We start from the raw sequence: 8,807 nt of genomic DNA on the forward strand, positions 1-8,807 counted from the left end.
CGGGCGCAGCCATTTTGTATCATCCCAGTGAATACGCCCTCTGGCTAGCTGGTGGTTACGTAATACCTAACGTGTCACGTCAGGAATTAAAGTACTAATCAAAATTATACCTAGGTGATTTTCCAATCTTATATATTAGTTATGAAAATCCCTGGAGTAAAAACCATAAAAATGAGTCAGTATTATCATGACCTGTTATGGTATTCAAACAACCGGTACAAAAAATGACAATAAATGACCTGTTATAGACAGAAATATGAGATGTATTTACAATTTTACTGCAAAACATATGTAATTTGGAACAGACTATAACACCCAGATTGATATTGATTAAAGCTGACAGGTCGAGTCACAAGTACTAAGCTAAGCAGAAGGGTGGTCTCAGGTGTGTTCAATATCAAACTGTGTATTATAGTCTGTTTCAAATTACATATGTTTTGCAGTAAACTTGTAAATACATCTCATATTTCTATCTATAACAGGTCATTTATTGTCATTTTTTGTACCGGTTGTTTGAATACCATAACAGGTCATGATAATACTCACACATTTTTATGGTTTTTATTCCAGGGATTTTCATAACTAATATATATAAGACTGGAAAATCACCTGGGTATAATTTTGATCAGTACTTTAGTCTTCGAACTACCTGATTTTTGCGGATGCATCGCAATATTCTGTAATAATAGTCATCCCAGTAAGCCCAAAACAATTATATATTATTTTTAATACAAAATAAACCACCATTGTCAAAGTGTTGTAATAACTGTATTGTTTTGTACATAAATTAACCCACGTACTGAAATAATAATCGGAGTGTTTTCTTAGTTAATTGGTATTTTCTTTCCGTGGCCTGCAACTGTGGTTCCAGATTGGCAGGTGTATATTTAGACGGTCCCCAGACACTGTGTCTAGACACACTAAAAAGACGTGCCTCTTTTATTAAGATCACAGGGTATTGTGTGTTAACCGCACGGACACCCCTCTAATCGTAATCGATCAGCCGTCCTGATTTATTACTGTAAGTAATTCTGTAAAACCCTTGACTTTCCCATCTAAAATCACAAAACTGACCAATTACGTAGTCCCAAAGAAAAGAAAATTATCACTTGGGTATCGTGAGTTGTCGTTTTTGCTCGAACGTAGCATACCAATAGGCCTAATAATATGCATTTTTTCTTTGGATTTTTAAAAAAAGAAAAATACTATAACTCCATTTCGTTCTATTGATGCAAATTGAAATATATTTAGTTAAATAGTTTATTATACCATAAAGTCATTTATGTTGTTTTACAAGTCAGGTTGATGAAAGCGAAGCGCCTTGCCGTAAATTAGAACATTTGTTTACACTGTGCATAGAGGCGATGGGTGGAGTTGACGTCACTTCGCCCCAAGCTATACCACCGGACGTAACAAAAACGAAACAAAATGGTTGCCTCCAGTTAGCAGGAATAATCATGTTTTTTTATTAACTCTAAAATTACGCGTTTTTCATTTGTTAAAGTGTCAGTACGTGTTGGTGGTCCGGGTATGCATCTTTCTAACACATAAGGCTCTTGTTCGAGTTTGCTCTACCTTTAATTATCAAAACGCGGCTCCAATAGTAAAATATGTCATAATGTTTAAAAGCTTAGTGTCTGTCGCTTTAAGTAATATCGTATACGTGATGGGGTGTCAGAAACTCTTGAGTGGCATTTAGTTTATTAATGTTTTTAACAGTTCAGCCTGAACAAAAATGTTGGCCAATTGTGGTTTAAGTGTTTCATGAAACAGTCAAACGTAATATGACATAAAGTTTATATTGGCGAAGATGTCAAGCAGGGGCGTAGACGGGGGGGGGGGGGGGGGGGGGGGGGGGGGGGGGGGGGGGGGGGGGGGGGGGGGGGGGGGTGTGTTCGGACGACGACCCCCCCCCCTCCTCGCTGAAGCCAAATGGTCCGCTTTCAGAACTAAAACATACAGGTTTATACATATGGAGTTTCTGGTGATGCAAAAACAAAATAGAAAAGGTCCACTTGGTTCATATTCGACCCCCCCCCCCCCCACACCACACACAGAATTATATATAAAAAAAAACCCCACATCCCCCCCACATCACCCCCCCCCCACCCCCACCCTAAGAAAGAATAGGGTGTAGTGATCTTACACCTACCCACTGAGCCCTTAAGAATTCACTCTGGGTGGGGAGCCGGTACCGGGCTACGAATTGTGTACCTACCAGCCTGTAGTCCGTTGGCTTAACCACTGCGCCACCGAGGCCAGTTTTAAGTCATCGAGTGTAGCCAGGCGATGAGTAATTTAACAGTCCTATGACTGGGCTCTTGAGAAAGATTTCGTGCGTGGACTGTGAACGAGTGTTTCACTCAAGGCTATTGTGTGTTTACTCGTTGGTTTAACTGACTTAGCTGTGTTATCGAGTTTCGGAGATAAATACATTTTAAAAACGTTAGAGAGAGAGAGAGAGAGAGAGAGAGAGAGAGAGAGAGAGAGAGAGAGAGAGAGAGAGAGAGAGAGAGAGAGAGAGAGAGAGAGAGAGAGAGAGAGAGGTCTTGTCGATAAAAGAAAGAAAGAAAGAAATGTTTTATTTAACGACGCACTCAACATATTGTATTTTATGGCAATATGGCGTCAGACATATGGTTAAGGACAACACAGATATTGAGAGAGGAAACCCGCTGTCGCTACTTCATGGGCTACTCTTTTCGATTAGCAGCAAGGGATCTTTTATATGCACCATCCCACAGACAGGGTAGTACATACCACGGCCTTTGATATACCAGTCGTGCTACACTGACTGGAACAAGAAATAGCCCAATGGGGCCACAGATGGGGATCGATCCCAGACCGACCGCGCATCGAGCGAGCGCTTTACCACTGGGCTACGTCCCGCCCGTCTTGTCGATAAAGTCGCAAGGGTTCTTTTATATTCACTTTACTATAGACAGGACAGTACACACCACGACTTTTGATGTATCAGCCGTGGGACACTGATTGCGACTCGTTGCACTTCAAGCGAGCACTTTACTACTAAAATACACTTCGTCCCTGTGAAAAAGAAAGAAAGAAACGGAAGTTATTAATGACTATAGATTTTCGAAAAGATAAATCTTACTTCAAGTAGGTGGTCATGGCATTAATGTTTTAGGCCTAAGTAACATGCCTAAGTAACATTCTGTGTTTGGGACCTAATCCGTATTATGCGATCAATTGTATCCAACTCTAATCCAATTTACGTGTAAGAAGATATTAAGTGACTTTATATCAATATTACCTCTTCATGCCACAAGTGACAAGCAGTCAAGTAGAAGACGATAGAATTATCCCCGTATACATACGTTTGTTACACTGGGTAGAGATCCGCGGGGCAAGATTTGTCCTATATTTTCCTAATATATACATAAGTTTCTTTTGTTTAACGACACCACTAGGGTACACTGATTTATTAATCGTCAGCTATTGGATGTCAAACATGTGGTCATTTTTGAAGCATAACAGTCACAGAGAGAAAACCCGATACATTTTTCCATTAGTAGCAAGGGATCTTTTATCTGCACCATCCCATAGACAGGATAGCACATACCACGGCCTTTGGTGTACCAGTCGTGGTGCACTGGCTGGAGCGAGAAATAGCTCAATGGGCTCACCGACGAGGATCGATCCTAGACCGACCGCGCATCAGACGTGCGCTTTACCACCGGGCTACGTCCCGCCCCTAATATATACATGTGCATGTACTTAAATAAAACTGCTATATGACCAAAGGCAGAATTGGCGAATTAACTATTTTTATAAAATCTTAGATATCTTCTTTTTTTACCCCTTCTTCTTCTTTTCCTTTTTGAGGGGCGGGCTGTGGGTCGGGTGGGGGTGGTGGTGACTTTTATCTATATAGTAAAGCCGTTATTAAGCAGTCGAATGATTTTTGTTTCTCAATGCTGGTGTTTCAGGATATGGTTATATTATTGTGATGCTTATTTTACAATACCACAATTAATACATGAACACATTTTAGCCAGTGCACCGCGACTGGTATATCAAAGGCCGTGGCATGTGCTATCCTGCCTGTGGGGTGGTACATATAAAAGATATGTCAAAATTACAAAATGTTTAACATCCAATAGCCGATTATTAAAGGGACATTCCTGAGTTTGCTGCATTGTAAGATGTTTCCGACTAATAAAATATTTCTACGATTAAACTTACATATTAAATATATTTTCTTGTTTAGAATATCAGTGTCTGTATATTCAATGTGTTTCTGGTCGTCTTAATATTTGTAAGAAGCCCAAACTGAATTTTGCCTTCAAATAATTTCTATTTTAAGAAATAAAATGAAATGTAACCTAATACAAATATTAGAACGATCAGAAACACGTTTAATATACAGCCGCTAATATTTTATGCAGAAAAATATATTTGATATGTAATTACAGTCGTTAAAAAGTCTCTGTTAGTCGATAGCATCTTAAAAATTGCAGCAAACTAAGGAATGTCCCTTTAATACATCGATGTATAAAAGTTATACCTCCTCATTTCACACTATAGATAGACAGGAGGGATATTTAGCTCAGTCGGTTGTGTGCTCGCTTGAGGTGCTTGCGTCGCAGGATCGAACCACCTCGGCGGATCCATTCAACTGATTGTGTTTTTTTCGTTCCAGCCAGTGCACCACAACTGGTCAAAGGCCGTGGAATGTGCTTTCCTGTCTGTGGGAAAGTTCATATAAAAGATCCCTTGCCGCATTAGAAAAAAAATGTAGCGGGTTTCCTCTGATGACTACGTGTCAGCTTTACCAAATGTTTGACATGCAATAGCCGATGATTAATTAATAAATGTGCTCTAGTGGTGTCGTTAAACAAAACAAACGTTAACTGTATATAGACAGACGGACGAACAGAGAACTGCTGACAGAGAGATTAGACAGACAGACAGACTTCCCTGAATCCCATTGGGCTATTTCTCGTTCCAGTCAGTGCACCTCGACTGGTATATTAAAGGCCGTGGAATGTGTTATGACGTATGTGGGTTTCCTATCTAAATGTCAAAATTACTAAATGTTTGACATCCAATTGCCAATGTTTGACACCCAGTGTACTCTAGTGGTGTCGTTAACCAAAACAAGCTTTAAAATGTCCTCAGATTGGTCCAAAACAGAATGAAAGGCACGGAGTTTGCAGCCATTGTAGGATGTTTCCGTCATAACAGTCTTTTTGGCGATTAACTTCTTGTTCAGAATGCTAGTGTCCGTATATCCAATGTATTGCGGCAGGTGTACGTTAATGTGCATAGAAGTCATTTGACTGACCTGAATTCTGAAGATAAGTTTGACCCCTACCCATGTTGGAAAGTGAATTAATATATCACTTGATCCATATTCGAAAACGTACTTAAGTAAAGGTATCATACTTATATACCTAGATATCCTGTATATATTTATTATTTTGTTGTACATTGTATTATGCTGATAAGTTGTGAAAACGTAAAGCAATAAAGTACTTTATAATGTACCATATGTTAGACACCTAGAAATCGTAGATCAAATTTGCTAGGTATCATTAAAAAAACATTTAATATTTATTTTTATTTAATTCTATTTAGAATCGGTTTGTAACAACGGGATGCGTGGTCCAATGGTGGTAATGAGTTTCTTGTCTAACTTTAGACCAAGTTTTCTAGTTCTAATTACCATAATTTATCACTGATTTCAAAATTTACCTTTCCTTTTCTTTATATATATATATATATATATACACACACATACATACATACATGGCTGATGATTTATAATTGTTTTTGTTTCTAGATGGCCAACAAGAGGTGTTCAACCCCAACTGTCGGACTATTAATTTCTTAAAGTGTGTTAGAGACCGTTGTTTGCATTGTGAAGGTGAGTTCTTTGTTAGTATTCTGCGTACATACACGTTATGTTCGTGTCAGTGTTGTTAATGTATATGCAGATTGTTTGTAAAGATATTCCTATTGTAAAATATTTAAAGATGCCAATCCCTAGCTACAGTGTTCTCCAGCCGTTGTCTACTTCCATAACACTGACGCAACAAGCAGTTGAGTTCACTGTCTGATCGTATTTGGGTTTTGCTTTGCATAGGGACGTCGGGTTTCTTCGTGTACCTTTGATACTGGTTAACAACGTATAAGTTTAATGTCATGATTCGACTCGAAAATAATCAAACCAAAGGTCTGCGGAATCAGATTTAGGGAAGACAAATGTGTATTTTTGGCACAGTAGTTTGCGACCATTTGTTTATCCAATTTCCCGCTTTTATTGTATACATCCATTTCTAGCCATGGTGTAAGTAGACCACCGCTAGGGGATACTCGAGCTAGACAATCCCCAGCCCACTATTTTGAACGGCAAAAAAAACCCCCAAAAAACCCATTGTTTAGCAATATTCATGTTGGTTACCGTTTGAAAAAGCAGTACAGATATTAATGCCCATTTGGGCAATTTCTCCTTACAGCCAGTGTACACGACTGTTATATCAAAGGCCGTGGTATGTGATATCAGAGTCGGATCGGGGGGGGGGGGGGGGGGGGGGGGGGGCAGGGGCATTCCACCTCATGTCACAGAGCCCCCCCCCCCCCTCAAATGGATTTCTGGAGCCCCTGTCTGTGGGATGGTCCCCATAAAATATCCTTGCTACTAATGGGGAAACAAATGTAGCGGGTTTCCTGTCTAAGACTATATGCCAAAATTACCAAATGTTTGACATCCAATAGCCGATTATTAATAAATTAATGTGCTCTAGTGGTGTTGTTAAACAAAACGAATTTTAACTTTTTTCTATCTGACAGATGAAATTGAACTGTCGGACGAGAGCGGCAATATAAAGTTTCTGCGGGATGCACTTAACAGCTACGCCAGTGACCTCCTCGGTGAAAGAGAAATGCTAATCTTACTTAAAGTTGATCGTGAGTATGATGATTTACACCTTTATTATGCAACAAAAAAAACAACCTCCACTGATGGGAATCTGAGCTACTGGGGAAATTCTCACTATAGCTTCTTTTAGTAGAAGCACTTTATACCAACACTACTACAATTATCTTACTTGGTCTCCCATTTACTGTATTTAACTTTTTTTATTTAAAGTGCTTTCTCCAAGTTATAAGTGTCATATTTCGCTTTTTTAACACCTATTTGTAATAAATAGCTACAAATTAATCTATTCCACATATTATGATCTTTGCAAATATACTTAGTCCTCAAAACGGTTAATTTTGTATTTTGCCAAATCCTTTGAAAACAAAAGATATCTAATTTTGTAAATGTTTTCCCCCTGCATGCAAATGAGTGTGTGTGTGTGTGTGTGTGTGTGTGTGTGTGTGTGTGCCTATAACTTTTAAAAATTTACTTCATATATATATGAGCACATGCTCAGATCTTGATAATGAACATTGCAATTTAGGCGTAGTTTACAAATGAAATTATTGCACAATCCAATACTGAGATTGAGAAAGTATATAAAATTTATGCAAATTGGAGCACTTAATCTTTATATGTACTGTGTGTGTGTATATATATATATATATATATATATATATATATATATATATATATACTGATGGAAAGAAATAAGGGAACACATCGAATTGTAGACCAAATGTAATTCATTACTAGCATAGTAATGGCTGTATTTCATACCAAGTTGTAATGTGAGATTGAATGTCTGTAGTGTTGAATGTGCTGCCTATATGTTCCCAGTCAACTTCTGACAATATGAATTGATTCTGATGCAGTCATTATTTCTTGTTGCTATCTGTGTGATCCTTTATTTCTTTCCATCAGTATATATATATATATATATATATATATATATTTGGTTTTGGTTTTGGTTTAAGTTTTTTTTCTTTTTTAATGGAAAAAATAGTCAACATACTTTTTTATAAAATATTGACATACTTACGCTTGGTTCAATGTTGTTTCAGAATCTGAGAACACAGACCAGAGATACACACCAATGTTAAGTGATCAGGATGCCATCACGGAGGACTTTTTGGGTAAGTTAATGCAGGCAGTGCTGCCATACAATAGCAGCCAGAACAGAAGAACGATCGGTTAACATATGGAAATTACATCTTTGTCTTATTAATGCTCTTTATTTTTCTAACAATTACCACTCAATATATGTAAAAAAAAAAAAAAAAAACGCCGATGCCAGGTTTTTTTGTAATACAATTTTTATAAAGAGTTTTGATAGTTTTGCTAGGTTTTGGGTTTTTTATTGGGTTTTTTTTTCTGGGAGTGTTGAGGTTGGGTTTTTTTTTTAGGGCGGGGGAGTTGTTTGGGTTGTTTGGGGGGATTTTTTTTTGGGGGGGGGTTGTGGGGGGGGGGCTTTTAGATTTTCTCACTTATTTGTACTCTTCCAACATTCCACTAGATATTTTACCCACTCTGTACTGTGGGACATCTGATAAAAAAAAAAAGTTGTTTAAAGTTTGTTTTGTTTAACGACACCACTAGAGCACATTGATTTATTAATCATCGGCCACCGGATGTCAAACATTCGGTAATTTTGACATATAGTCTTATAGAGGAAACTCGCTTCATTTTTCCTTTAGTAACAAGGGATCTTTTATATGCACAATCTCATAGACATGATAGCATATACCACGGCCTTTGGAGTACCAGTCATGGTGCAGTGGCTGAAGCGAGAGTGACATCTGATAAAGCAGCCTAATTATACTGATCATTATTGCAAGCCATATCTTGTGTATATTATGCTGGTGTATATTATGCTTGTGTATATATTGACTAATAAAGTATAATTCAAATTACCATGTGGATT

The sequence above is a fragment of the Gigantopelta aegis genome, chromosome 6 (genome assembly GCF_016097555.1).
Source record: "Gigantopelta aegis isolate Gae_Host chromosome 6, Gae_host_genome, whole genome shotgun sequence".
Lineage (NCBI taxonomy): Eukaryota > Metazoa > Mollusca > Gastropoda > Neomphalida > Peltospiridae > Gigantopelta > Gigantopelta aegis.